At 43.9% G+C, this 12,686-nt stretch overlaps 1 protein-coding gene across 2 annotated transcripts in view; it reads left to right on the plus strand.

Annotated features, from left to right (window-relative positions):
* The window catches only part of PRSS12 (serine protease 12), a 641,810-nt gene that overhangs the window by 428,137 nt on the left and 200,987 nt on the right, over positions 1–12,686 (plus strand). The window lies entirely within an intron of this gene.

Consider the following 12,686-nt stretch of genomic DNA (forward strand, 5'->3'; position numbering starts at 1 on the left):
GACCGCACACAGACACAGAATGTTCTATTTGTCCCAGTTCCCCAAATGGAAGCTAAAATCCATCAAGGCCCTTGCTTCTGTTGTGCCCTGCGATGAAGTAGCCCTGCCCAGCCGAATTGTCCAAATGGCTACCTACTTTGGGTGACAAGAAGATCTAGAAAATCTTGACAACTGTTACCCATTTCCATTCGATTAGAATACCTCCTCCTTTCCCCCTGACAGTACAGGTCCTGCACTTTCTGGAAGCTTAAATCCTCATCATAACCTGGAACTGGGAGGAGGAGCCAGCCCATCATGGCCGCTCTGAGCTGTTGCTCCATAGTGAACCCTCTTTCCAACTTCGTGAGCAGCGCTCTGCCATATGGTTTTTCTACCTAAAGCAACTATTCTGCCACCGGAATGCAAGCGGATCTCCTAGAGATAAATTCTACCCTTCTCCGATCGAGCATCGCAGAGATATCAGAGCAGACGACAAAATCGGCACCTCTGGGCTCGTCTGTCCCGAGAAAACAGAGCATTTAAAGCGCAACACTTTCGAGCAAAGAGACAGCAGCGACCCTCCAGGAGTGACACGGCGGAGGTGCAGTGAGAAGCCTGTAGGTACGGAGGGGGTGCGCACAACACGGGGAGGAGATAACACCGATCCCATGAGGATCCCGCCCGCCATTTCAGACACTTACCACGAGACGAAAGACGGTGAGCGGGGTCATTGTTGACATCACTGGGAGTGCCCGGAGTCCCGATGGTGAGCCTGCGGGGCTGGGGGCTCCCAACACTGTCCTCCTTAGTCTTTTAGGGCAACGGATTCAGTTTTATTCGAGAGCCTTTATTTAACGCGCCTGACCCCTAAAAGGCGCCTGCAGAAGATCGTCACCAGGGGTCAAAAAAGCAACACCCCAAGGGAGGCCCCCTTTAGCACCTACAGCGTAGAGGCCGCAAAATAGATGGTAATAGCAACAACAGCTCCGGCCTCTAAGGAAGACCACGATCAGCTTTATGATCAACCGAGAGAGACACTGGAGGCCCCCGGCCTGATCCTAAAATGGCAACCATCTCTCCTGGCAGCTATAACTCAGAAATACTCTCCTCCTCGGGAGACAAGTGGACACTGGCTCTGCCCTCTAGCCGCTCCTCTGCACAACAAACTCCCCCCCCTTGTTGAGCAAAAGATAAAGATGGGGAACGGCTAAATGTAACACCAAGGTCAGAACCCCTTGCCTGACCCAAAGATGGCTGCCACAGTGGTACCTTCCACGTTATGCTACTACTATGGGACAAAAAACTTGACATCGACCAGACCTTGAACCTTTCCCCCATCCGGCCTACCCATCAGAACATTGAATCTGTGAACTTACCCCCGACCGTGGAGACCTAGCTTTCTGGCTGTTGCACGGTGGAGCTACCTGATAGCTAAAGAGGCGATGGGCTGTGGACTCCCCCCTCGGCCGTCACCTACCCAGCCAGACGATGGGCAGACTTTCCTTCGTCTCTCCGTCGTATGCTCCCTCCTACCCCTTTACCCTACACCATTACCCCTCTACACTCCGTTTATTTCGTCCTCTATTGTCTTTAAATGTTTTCCCATTAAGACCTAGTTATTTGGCTGATGCCCTATGGAGCTACCTGATAGCTATAGAGGAGATGGGATTTGGACTTCCCCCTCGACTGTCACATACCCAGCTGGAGTTTGGGCAGACTTTCTTTCGTCTCATCATCGTATCTCCCTCCTACCCCTTTACCCTGACCCCCCTCCCCTCTACACTTCACTTATCTCATCTTCTATGCCCTTGTAATGTTTTTCTTGCAACTGATGTAACTTGTAACTGAATAATTTTGTGGAACCTCATGTAAAGCGCTCTGATACCTCCGGGTCTAGCCAGCGCTATATAAAATTCATGAAATAAAAAAATAATAATAATAAACTAGCGCCCTAGACTGCTGTGATCATTCATTACTGTAATGAGGATAGGTAGTCTCAAGGGACAGCTTCTCATAAGAATTTGTAGGTCAAGCGGCAACTTCAGCCCTTACTGTATCCCCTGAAGTACTGGATTCAAGCTCTTGAAACTTTGTCCAACCAGATCGCATGAACATGGGAAATCAGGAGCTGGAGATGCAGCTTGGTCCAAGGTACCTTAAAAACACATGTCGCCATGAATCCCTGTACCCTGATTCCCTTTCTTGTATGCACAGCCTTGCATTTTAAAAGTACATGATTCCTGAGCTGAATGGCCTGCTAATCCAGTAGAAAGATTGCCCAGTCTATGTGCATATTCGAACTGCTTTAAAAGTCAGGTCTTTCATTTTTATACTCTGGGTATTTAAATAGTGAAGACTTTACCATATGGGTATTTATATATAACATCAGGATATGCCATAACAGTTAGATTAGATCTGCCTTAAGGTATTTACAATGACATCACAAAAGGAGAGGCTATGAATTAGCACTGGAAGTACAAGTTGAAGATCTAGGCTTTCAATGCCTTGCATAACCCAAGCAGTCTTCAGCTTTTCCTAATGTCTTCCAGGATAGATTTCCAAAGCAGGATTTGGGGTATGATCAGGAGAATGCTTGCACCAATGTTTTCCTCTTTATTCTGTGAAGTCACTATGACCAGGCTTGACCGATTTCTTACACAGTCGTAGATAAATCTGATATTGAGCCTATTGAGGAACATGTAGGTTATTCAAAGTGAAAGACTTTGAAGGAGCTAAACTCATCCAAATGCAATCCAGCCCTCTAGAGGCGTCAGTGAAGATTTAGTAGCACTGGGGTAATGTGGTCTAATGCCAGAAGTAGCTCATGGAGACACAGATCATCAATCAGCAGCACAGGAGAGACTCACATTGTACCATGAGCACTTCTTACTGATTATTGTCCTGTCTCATGCTGCTGCTGTTCCCTATTTCCTACTTTTGGAAAGGAATTCCTTTCTGTTCAACTCAATATATACTGGCGAGGAGTGGTCTCTTAAATTGGCAGGGAGGTGCTTCTTTGTTTCGGAGGTTAAATTCATTGTCCGTTGCCAGATCCAGACGACAGGCGACTACCATCCATATAGCTTCCCGGAAGCGTTCTATAGACCGGAGATAAATGCGCAGTGAGAAGCTGAGCTTGAGAAGAACGAGGCAAAACAATAAATCACAATGCTTGCCTTTTCCAGAGGAGTAAGATGTCAAGGCATTTGCCAAAATCTTTAGATCCTTATGGATTATTTAACGATCACTCTGAAACTGAAACCTTTAGCTTCCATTTTATGTCTGCTGCATGCCATTACTCTTTAGCAGGTCAAAAACTATTTTATTCCTGGTGATCTCCAAAGAACTTGATGCACTTTAATGGGAAATTCAAAAGTGCATTGTTCATCCCAAACTCTACCAGTGTGTCAGTCAGGTAGGTGAGATGTCTACAAGCAACAACTGTAGCATCGAAAACAAAGACTGATGCATTACTCCATCAAAGTCCAAATGAGAGAGAAATTCTGTTTGCTCTCCATGCCTCCCAACAGGGCTAAACACATTATAATGTCTGTGACTACTCTAAATAGGGTCTTGAGATGGTTAACAACAACCAACAAAGTAAGATGTATATAAATTATTGGCATTGAATATCAGATGATGCCCGGTACTGGTGTTTTGCAGAGGGCTGTCTATGCTTTTGACAGTCTGCCTACCATGCTGCTGAGTGGGAAATTGAAACGAACACGGATTCACATAACATCTGATGAAACCAGTGCATTGAGCTTGGACATAAAACTGGGCTGTTACCTCATCCAACTCCTTCCATTTTATAACAACAACCTCATTAATGGACCTTTCTAGAAACAACTCTTCTGTACTGGCTGCTACTGCATCGTCTTCCCTTCCCCGTGGAATGTAGAAGCAGGGCTCTCTAACAGGAAAGAAGAAGAGCTCCTATGAATGAATGAATGCAATAGGCTTTAAGCGCACTACTGACCCGAAAGGCGTCCTAGAGTTAGCCAAAAATGCAAAATGTACAGAAAAATCTTCACTTATGCCCTTTTGTTGTGCATCGCCTCCTAAATGCCCAGAGCTTTCTGTTGTAGCTTGAACAAATGCATTATGTGCCAGAAACAACACCACCTTAAAATTATTGATGCACACTTCAGATTTGCATCTGCAGATTTTCCATCATGGCAAATTAACACCACTGCAAGATTTAGGGCAGAAAAACTGGCCACCTGGCATAATTTCTATTACGCTGCCCCTGATATCATTCACTGATTACCTCTGCCTCTGTTATTTCAGTCCCGGTGAGCTATGGATGCTGAAAAACATTGGTAATGGAGAAACAAAAAAATGACCTCTCTGGTCATTCAGGTGTCTTTAGCCCTTGCTCCCTATCTCCACTTGCCCAACCATCCCCGCTGGCATGTATTGCTCACAGAGTCTATGCCTTGGTGTAAAATCCATAGCAGAAAGAAGGGCTTAGAGTGTGGGGGACATATATGATCAGAGAACTTTTGGAATATTCTAAAGTGACCGCAATTATATATATTTTTTTATGAAAGAACAGTTTTTGGCTTGGTCTGTGACAGCAGGTGGGATTCCAGCCAGTTTTAAAAGATGCAAAGCCAACGCAAAAAGTACATCAAGAACAAGCTTCATTTATCAAAACATCTAGGCCCCTGTAAATGTCTGTAATGTTCCGGCTGCTTTTTAGAATTGGGAAGGATATTTTCAATGGCATCTTTCGTATTTATCTTGTCGTCTAGAGGGCATTCATAAACTTCATGCAGTGCATCAGAAATAGCTTGAATTGATGCCAACTTCTGCTGCACACAGAGCCATATAAATGTGTCACCTGAAGCTTTCCCTTTCTTTTCCCTAAAACGACCTTACACCTCATCTCCTTGGTGATATTATTGGTGCTGATGTATAGCAACAACGGCTAACATGCTGGGATGGGGGTGTGCAAGTCAGGATGCATGTGTGATTCCGTGAGCCTGCCCCAACAGCACTTAATTTGAGCTGGTAGTTGCCGGTGGTGGCGACCAGCAACTATTTTTGGGGTGTGGAACTCATTTTTCTGCAACAGATATTTACTGGGTCCAGGACAAAACACACAGATCGGGAAGACGGAGGAAGAGAAATACGGCAAAACCGTCACAAAGAGAGAATACAGAGACATTTACAAGTTAGATAAAGGGGAGGCAATTGGGCGGTAGTGAATTAAAGAAATATGAGGTAGATTTAAGACTACCAGCCTTATTATTAGCATCACCTATGTTTCATTGCACCGGCTGTGGACTTCTGAGCACAGCTCCGGGCATCGTCGCTCTTTCTTTAATTTGCAACAGCAATTTGTGACTCGCAAATTGGGATGTTCAACAGTGTCTCATACACTGTTTGCGATTCCTAATGGGGTCTCAAATTGCGCTTGCCTCATTAATATTAATGAGTCAGGTGCAATTTGAGACCCCATTAGGAATAGCTAGCACTCTGGTGGCCTGCTGGGGTTAGCAGACCTCCATGTATGTGACTACTTTTAAATAAAGCAGTTTTAAAAAAATGTAGCCCTTAAAGGAAAACAGGATTCATTTAAAAAAAGAAAAAGGAAACTTTTCAGTTTCAATTTTTTAAGGGCAGGCACCCTGAGACCACTGCTTGCCCTTGAAAAATATTTTTGACCCAATCACACATGGTAAGGGGTCCCTTGGGGACCCCTTCCCGTTTGCTAATGGTTTACCACATACTTGAAGTAGGTGGAAAATTGCGAGTGTTTTGCGACTGCAGTTGCGGCACAAAACATTCGTACATACAAATGCAAGTTGCTATTAGGAAGGGACGCCCTTGACATGTACGTTCCTAATAGCGATTCGCAAACCTCATTTTGCGAATCGGTAAAAGTTTATGATTCGCAAAATATGGTTTGTACATGGCCATGTCCTAAATTGCGGTCGCAAATGGGCCGATTGCCCGTTTGCAACTGCAATTTAGGGTCGTACATCGGGCCCTTTCACTTGGTTGTCTAGGTATCATGCTCAAGTATTTACTATAAGCGTGGTCTTGACAACTGAGGGACTCGAAATCATTTGGTTCTCCTATCCCTATCAAGACCTGGGGACCACTCGGTCAAAAGAGGTTATAGCTTTTGTTCTTTCCTGGCAGAGGGCTGTACGTCAGAGTAATAGATCTCCACCTACCAGGTTGAAAGGAAGACTGTGTACTTTGTCAAACTATTTCATGTTTGTTGCATCCACTAACAAAGGTATTTTGGTTTTCAGAAACAACCTCCTAAGTGAGGGAATGTTGCGGAAAACATTAGCGCAGCCCAACACAGCAACGTTTTTCAGTCAGTATTAGGGACATACATTAATTTCCCTGCCTGGAACCACCATGTCTTGCAAAGAACTCACAGGCATGGAAATGTAACCTTATATAGGTTGGTTTGTGTGCCACTATATTCTGGTGGTCCTATGATGCATGGCTCACCAGATCAAAGTTGGCACTTCCCCATCTCTTAATGGAGTGGCGAAACTGAAGATCTGATGGATGAAGAAAACTTCAAATGTACAGCTATGCTCCCATTGAATCAAATCCTAACTAAATGACCCTCTGAGAGGTCTCTTACACTTACACAGGGCTTCAGACTGTAGCCTAGTGAGGCACAGAAAATGGAAATGTGCCTTCGTACCTGGGGAAGTGCTGATCCACCGGCCCTGGGACTGCAGCAGTAATGTAGTCAAGCACACAAAAGTTACTCAAGTTGATGTGAAATGCTAACTCAACTGCACCTAACATGATTTTGATCTGGCAAACCAATGATCACTGGGTGTGAAACTGTGCCTTAGTACTTGGTTGAGGACTGATTCAATGGAAGTTGGAGAAAAGTCCCTCTTGTTTCGGGTGTTGGTAGCTCTGTAATATTGATCTTACTGTTCCAGAAATTCAGCACTTCTAAGTCACATTGGCTGCTCTTATTTTACTGTCAGTTTCTGGGGTCATTTAAAGCTGCAGGGAAAATGCCCATGGATGACTAGAATCACCCTAACTTCTCATTTTCTTTTCCTAACCATTTGGTGCCTTCAGCCTGTGTCTGACCGTGAATAATTGGCAGTTGGCCTTTGTGTATTCCTCCCAGACAGTGAGATAAAGGGGGATGACTAGCTGTTGTCGAAATGAGCCATCTTGCAAGTATGGGTGGGGCAAAGTTATTCCTTGCCCCACTTACATGTCAAAGGGCTGCCTCCAGCACACTCATACTCACTTGACACCAGCTTTTTGTCACCCTAGGCCACTTTGAGCCTGGGCAGTGAAAGGAAGGGAATTTCCAGAACCAGATGTTGGGGTAGTCTTAAAGTTTCCCCCACTTCAAAGGATGGCACCATTTATAAATATTGGACCCTCAGACCTACTCTTAAGTACACTACTGGTCCTGCGGAGGACCCCCAGAAGGACTGCCTTGTACTTCAGAGGACTGTCCTGTTGCTTGAAGCTTGCATTGTATCCTCAGAGGACTGCTCTGCTGCTACTTGAGGCCTGCCTTGCTGCTTGATTCATGGACTACCTGAGTGGCTACAAAGGCTAGTTGGCAGGCCTCCTTTGTGAGCTACAGGGACATAACAAACTCCGGAGACCTTGAACCTACACCTGACCTCTGCCTGGAGTGAATCCTAACCCCCAACTGGTACCTACCTAGTCCTGGATCCTTGGAAACAGGGCTTAATGTGCTCCTTCTGCCAAAATCCGAAACTTGGGACTTTTCCTGCAAAACATGGCCTGAGAACCAACAAGAGACAGGGACTTACCTGTTCACTGATTCGCCCGAGATGCATCGCTTGTCAGCCTTACTTTGCGGTAGCTGCCGCTACGTTCTTCTCCTCATCAGCAAATCCTATCCAGCAGCTCCTCTCAGTAGGGGTATCCGGCATCATGAAACCCTTGTTAGCTACAGCCTGCAGCTTCGTCTAGCTGGAAATTTTCAGCTTCCAAAAAATGACAAACTCTGAACATAGAAATCATCACTGCGACTTCATCTAGCGGCTTCCAGATGACAATGCCCCCTCATCAAACACCAGTGGCTGCTTTGCCCCGCTGAGCCTTATCTCCTCAGGAACATTTCCTAAAAATTTCTATTATGTCCGAAGGCACTCAGAGACCAGACCCAATCCACATTTTGTATCCAAACCGCGTAGTTAGCTGTAACTTTTGACTCTTTTAATTATTGTGCGACTAGATGGCCGTTGTTGGCGCTTGATCTTTAGGTGCTATTTTTCAATTAAAACTTTTATAATTCATAACTTTGGTTCCACTGATTGGATTTAATTCTTTTTGGTGTCATTTTTTAAAATAAAGTTTATTCTATTTCCCTAAAGTGGTTTATGTAGTGCATAAATAATTAATATATTGCCCCTGAGTTAGGCCTGACTGCTTTTCTGCCAAGCTACCAGAGGGTTAAACATAGGTTCATTTTGTGACTTTTGAGCTTCACCCTGGCAAGGTTTGTAGTTATTGCTTGAGACGAGTCTTCACTCCCCTCAATCAAAAACTCAATTTCTAAGAGTTTTCATAGTTTCATAGTTGGAGATGATCTCAACATTGTACCATTCTGAGACGAGGTAACCACAACTAGAGTTTTCTTGCATCGTTGCTTTCAATAGGTTCATCAAGTTACCGTGCTGCTGCATTTTACTTTTGCTGTCAGCTGAAAGGAATATAATTTTCTGAAATAAACCGTTTAGATGATTGCTTTGTTAACTAAATACACATACAAATGCCATAAGGAGAAACATATATAAAACACAAAATGATTGAATTACATACCAAATGTAGGTTTCAGCCTTACATAAAACTTTAATAAATGTAATTTGCCATAGACATTTCAAGAATGATGGACAACATTTTTATGTAATTCAAAACATTTCAACAAGGAATCCTACACCGTGGTCCCACCCTGCTTCATCTGCAAAGCTGACTGTATAATTTAAACTAATCTATTTCTGTTACTGATGAATCCGTAGCTGGCTAGGACTTTGCCTTATGTTAAATGATGGTATACTAGACGAGGTGGAATGATCCAATTAAATGTTGCACTTTGAGGCCATATGTAACATATATGTTCAAAAGAAGGTTCTAAGAGCGACCCCTGGATTAGGACACAATAATTAAAGTTTTGCACAAGCTGTTATGCTTCTAAGCAAAATATGCATGTGTCCAAAATATTTAAATTCATAGATGTAGTTTCCTCGGTACAGTTATACTGATGCTCTTGAGTTGAGATTGTGCTCACAAAGTTGCATGTAGGCTGTGTTGCTGATACTCTCTTTTATATAATAATGAATAGGGTACGATCATACATCATACCTATTTTAGAAAGGGTGTTTACGACCCAATGTTATCAGCATATAGATATACCATAAGCATTTTCACCACAGTGCAAGATTCGGGGAAGGGTTGCAATTATATGTGTAGACCCACTTGGGACCTATCAGTTCCTGTGGTCTTTCTTCTGGTACTTGCATAATACTCTTTCTAAATGCACTTGCATATATACTGTGGAAAGAAAAATAGTAAATCCACTAGGGACTTAAACCCAGAGATGATAATGTATGATTTGCCCCTATTCATTATTATAGAGACAGGTTGTGTCATCCCTATGTGTATTATGTTGCATACATATCCATTGCACTTTATATAATGAAATGTGATTTTATTCCATTTTTTTGACATACTATAATCACTGTTTTGTGTCAGCAGTAAACAAGAGTTGTAAAGTATTTTCTTTATGTTAAAATTGAGTACATGGTTACCATCACAATAAATACAAACTCCTAAATAACGCCGAGCTATGTGAGCAAGGTGGTCTCTCCAGGAGCCTTCTGTGAAATAAATTCAGTAATCTCACCCAGCCTGTCGGTGCCTGTTTCTGGGATGCGGTGGCGCAGGAGTGGAGCGGGTGTATATATATATTGCAGCTTGCTATGGCTTGGAGGAGTACGACTCTCGCCAAGCCATAGCAAACACTGCTCTGCTTCATGGAAGCGAGAGCTTTAAAATGCTCTTGCTTGCACTAAGCAGGGCAGAATTGCTTTTGGACAGAGGGAGCTGCATGTTAGCAGCTCCCTCTGTCCAAAAGCAATGCCTGCTCCCGCAGGAGGTAGGGAGCTGGCAGGGACTGCAGGGGCCTTCAGGCTCCCTCCGCGGACCAAAACTGGAAAAACTGGGTTCCCTGGGTGGGACCAGGGCACCTGTAGTGTGGCCAGGCCCCGGTTGATGGGGTCCAGGGGCCAACATTGGCCCGGGAGAGAGCCGCGCAGCCCCCCTCCCAAATGTATAAAAACATTTTCTTTTTCACACAGTGCAGGCCCTGGGGCATGGGGTCCGTGGAGCTAAAAGCGTCCCAGGGAAGGGCGAACATGCAGCCTCCCTTCTTTTATTACATTTAAAATAAATTAAAAGCCGAGCCACAGGGGATGGTTTCCACTGGGCCTTAATCAGCTGGGAAGGAGGGGCCACGTAACCCCATTTTATAAAAGACTGGCCTTCGAGGGTTGCTACCTAAAAATAAATATTAAAAAATAATTAAATACCACCGGCAAGTCACCGGAGACCCTGCCCCCTTCACCACCACTCTGCAAACTCAGCTCCTGGCACAGTGGTGGTTAGGGAAAGAAGTTCCTTAATGCTGAGGGTCCTTGGGGGATCCTACCCCTCCTGTTACCTCCAGTACGTCGCACACAGTATGATTTCTAAGAGGTCTTTGGAGGGCATACCCCCTTTCTTCACCACTCTGCAAGCACAGCTTGTGGTTCGGGGATGATATCCACTTTACTCCTAAGGGACCTTGGAGGGCCAAGAAGCCCTCCTAGTACCTCCTGTAAGTCCTACACAGTGAGATTCCTGAAGCTGATTGGAGGCCCCACCACCTTTCTCCACCACTCTGCAAATGCGACTACTAGTTAAAAAAACATGGAAATTCACTGAAAAAAACAAAGGTTACAGGGACGTTATAGTTAAGAATTAGCATTTTAAAAAACCTTAGAAATTCGCTGAAAAAATTATAATTACAGGGATGTTATAGTTAGGAAATGGAATTTAAAAAAATCGTGGAAATTCGCTGAAAAAAGCAAAGGTTACAGAGACGTTATAGATAAGCTCAGGCGTCACTCGTGCAAAACAAGAGAAATTCAGCCTTTATAGTTAGTGAGCTAATTATAACTTGCGCCCCTGCAATGCCCTGCTTATGACTTCACATATTACATCACTCATGACATGGTCAGTGACATAACTGTCACCCGCAATGCACTGCTAATGACCTCACATATTACATCGCTGATGACATGGTCAGTGACATCACTGATGACATCTCAAATGACATCACCCCCAGTGATGCAACTGGCCATGTCATGAGTGAAGTAATATGTGAGGTAATAAGCAGTGCATTGCGGGGGCACGAGTTATAGTTAGCTCAGCTAACTATAACTGCTGAATTTCACTGGTTCTGTGCGAGGGAAATCTGAGCCTAACCATAACTTTCCTGTAACCTTTGTATTTTTTAAATGTATTTCTATGTTTTTTTTAAATGCTAATTCCCAACTATAAAGTCCTTGTAACCTTTGGCTTTTTCAGTGAATATTTATATATATATATATATATATATACCCTGCAATAAAATTTGATGGCGAAGACTTACCTGTCGTGTGGCTCTCTCCTCAGCATGCGACTCTTTTGATGCCCGCACAAATTACATCAACCGACGCCGCTGCTGAAGGGACAGGTGCCAATGTTGGAGGATGGAACGTATGAGAGGGGACTCAAACTGTGACATCACAACCCACTGGGGTTTTAAGCTTGATATTGGGCACTGACACGGCAGCTCACTTGAGCAACACAAGACACTACAACACCCAGGAAGCCTAAGAAGAGGTCACACCTACATGGGCGGGGTGTTTAATTGAAATAGTGATGCCGACATGCTGTGTCCTTGCTCGTCCTAATGCCTCTGAAGAAGTGCGACCCTGCATGAAACGCGTCAGGTGGACTACATTTGTGCGATGCATGGCAAGATTCCCCGCTGTATCCTGCAATAAAATTTGATGGCGAAGTCTTACCTGTCGTGAGGCTCTCTCCACAGCAGGTGACTTTTTTGATGTTATATATATATATATATATATATATATATATATATATATATATATATATATATATATATATATATATATATATATATATATATATATATATATATATATATAGAGAGAGAGAGAGAGAGAGAGAGAGAGACAGAGAGAGAGAGATAGATAGATAGCTACATCAGACATTTGATGTGAGCAGATTCGACGAAGGGTCACTTATCCAGTATTGGGGTATCTTTCATAGATTCACATGCCTGAATCATTCCCTGTCGCCGAGATGAAAGTCCCACGGTAAGATACAAAAGTAGTGCCATAGGTAATAAATAGGCCAAAGGCTATATCTTAGTAGCCTATCTATGTCCTTATAGGAAGAGGACCAAACGTCAATTCCAACCAATCAGCTACCAGCACCCTCTAGAACACTCCCAACAGAAGCAGTTCTCCTCATATTTTCACCGCACGTCGTGTGGAAGGGAAACTCCCTGAGTGCTTCTCAGTTTTCTTCTTTTCAGCTCTTCAAGCAAGTATGTCTGACAAAAAGGGCCTTTTCCGCTCCTGCAGGACCTGCGGGAAGAAGAGGGTCCATGT

This window comes from Lissotriton helveticus, chromosome 2_1, assembly GCF_964261635.1.
Source record: "Lissotriton helveticus chromosome 2_1, aLisHel1.1, whole genome shotgun sequence".
Taxonomy (NCBI): Eukaryota; Metazoa; Chordata; class Amphibia; order Caudata; family Salamandridae; genus Lissotriton; species Lissotriton helveticus.